Raw genomic sequence first — 2,646 nt, 5'->3', positions numbered from 1 at the left:
ACCTTTTTATAAACATGCTAGAGTGGCTGTGTTGGGACACGTTAAAAGCAGCACGATCCACACACTCAAGAAAAAACACTAGAAGTAGAAAACAAAATACCAGCTAATACAACTGACCACTGGATTCAATTTGTCCCTTGTGTATAGCTTGTATTGTTGTCAAGTGTCCATTATTTGAAGCCTGTAACTCTTTTTTTTACTATTGGAAACCCAGAGGTGAATCACCATTACATATCCTTTTACCTATAAGCATACCTTGGGTCCTCCATCTACCTTTTAGCAGCTCATCTCTTTTTACAGTCACAACACCCAAATGACAACTTTTACAGCAAGTAGATTGTGTAATGTAGTTTAGAAGCCTATTTTGCCTCTTGACGTAGAGTAGCCTAGCTTGGCCTCATTTTTGATGAAGGACATGAGCCCCACATAAGTCTCGATGAGTAGAGGACGCTCCAAGACCAACACACCATTGGCTCGGCCTGCTAAAGGGAATTCCTTCTGGGCTTTCTTGACAGCTTGAATTAAGAGAGCCTTGAAGCTTTCCAATTGGCAAAGAGATGCAACCTTCTCATCAGCATCTGCCATTGGATGCTCTATAAAAGTGGCATAAGGCAGATTTGTGGACCAGAGATTCCATCTGTTTATGAAGGAGGGGCAGCTTTGCTTATCCCGCTGAATTTGAATCCCAAAACCTTCTCGCTTATTCAGTGATTTAGGAGGAAACTCAAACTCTCCATAAGAAATGGTATCAATTTCATTTAATGATATTTTAACCACCTTCTGGCACTGGAGATTAATGAAGTCGTATTTACAGATCAGCAGGGATTGATCTGTGATGAGAACCAGCCGCTCTTTTTCATTATTCCAATGGTCAACCTTGGTTAGCAGCTACACACCTGCACCTCTCCATCCTCTGTGGGTAGAACAACTAAACGGATCTCCTCCACAGCCTGTTCGATGGTGCCAGGCCGGAACACGAAATACTCCTTGACACGTTGACACGGGCGCAGCGCGTGGGGTTGTGCACGTTGAGTGGCCACAGCATCAGTCTCCAGCTGCTGTCCCCATCCCCGCTGTGGACGCTGTCACGCCCACGTTCACGCCCCCTTGGGTCGTCATCAGCGTCGTGGGGCTCGTGCCCACCGAGTCCACCGAATCCCGCAACTGCAGCATGGCAGCGGGCACCGCCCAAGCATCGGGGGCAGCCGGCCGGAGCCTGGGGTAGGCTGAGACTGGCCCCAGCCCGCCCCGCTGCTTCTCGGGATTGGCCTAAATTCTACTTTAGAAGTGGGTTTTTCTCCTTTTTTAAAAATTTCTTTGAGGCATAGACCTAGTAATAATTTTGCTAGATCAAAGGGCCTGTGCTGTTTGATTGACTTTGGGGCATTGTTCTGCATTGCTGTTCTGAATACTTGAATCAGTTCACAATTCTATCAGTAATAGATTTGTGTCTCAATTTTCCCAAATCCCCTCCAAGAATTGTTGTTTCCCTTTTCTCTAATGTTAGTCAATTTGATAGTTATAAGATGGTAACTGAGAGCTGTTTTAATTTGCATCAAAAGGAATTTGGAGATTTTTTTATATGTCCCTGCATAACGTTTATTTCTTTCTCTGTTCATGATTTGAGTATATATCAAGTCAAGAATGACATATTCTGATAAATTTGACTCAGTTCTCTATGTATTTGATAAATGAGGCTTTATCAGGAATACTAATAAACTTGCTTTTCAACTTTTAGATTTTTTCTAATTTTGATTGCATTTGTTTTTTTATGAAAATGCTTTTTAACTTAATATAATCTACATCATTCATTTTGTAGCACACAATGTTCTCTAGCACTTATTTGATTCTAAATTATTCTCTTCTGCTTTTCTAAGTAGTTTTTGTCAAATACTGAGTTCTTTTTCAGAAACTGGGGTCTTAGAGCTTTTCAACTAGATTGATATGACATTTAGTACTGTGTCTTATGTACCCAATCTATTCCATTGATCTACCATTCTATGTCTTAGCTATACCAGATAGTTTTAAGTATTACAGTTTTAAAATATAGCTTTAGATCTGTTATAGCTAGTCCACCCATCCTTCACATTTTGAAATTAATTTCCATTTCATTCTTCTAGAATGAATTTCACCATCACTTTTCTAGCTTTGTAAAATAATTTTGGTAGTTTGATTGATATAGCACTTAATAAGTAAATAAATAGGCAGAATTATCATTTTTATCATATCAGTTTGACCTACCCATGAGCAATTAATTCTTTTCCAGTTTTTTAGATCTGATTTTGGCTGAAAAGAGCTTTGGAAATGAGCTCATATAATTTCTGGGTTTGCCCGACCAGCATAATCCCAAATATTTTGTTTTGTCAATATTTTTTTAAATGGAATTTCTATTTCTATCTCTTGCTCTTGAGCTTGAAAAGCTGGTGATTTATATACTGAAAATATTTCAACTAGGTTTTTTTAGTAGAATCTCTAGGATTTTGTTTGAAGAGTGATAGTTTTGTTTCCCCAATTTCTTTTCTTCTCTTGTTGGTGTAACTAGCATTTCTAGTACAACACTGAATGTTTGTCCTTCATTCTTTTTTCTTAATTTAAATTTATTTTTATTAAAGATATTATTTGAGTTTTACATTTTCCCCTAATCTT

The 2,646-nt window shown here is 38.5% G+C and overlaps 1 pseudogene; it reads right to left on the bottom strand.

Moving 5' to 3' along the window:
- Positions 1-316: 316 nt before the first annotated feature.
- Positions 317-1,173, bottom strand: LOC141492016 (tumor protein p63-regulated gene 1-like protein pseudogene; annotated as a pseudogene).
- Positions 1,174-2,646: the final 1,473 nt, after the last annotated feature.

The sequence above is a fragment of the Macrotis lagotis genome, chromosome 6 (assembly GCF_037893015.1).
Source record: "Macrotis lagotis isolate mMagLag1 chromosome 6, bilby.v1.9.chrom.fasta, whole genome shotgun sequence".
Classification (NCBI taxonomy): Eukaryota; Metazoa; Chordata; class Mammalia; order Peramelemorphia; family Peramelidae; genus Macrotis; species Macrotis lagotis.
Note: the sequence above shows the minus strand (reverse complement) of the source record. Positions and strands in the feature narration are given on the sequence as shown.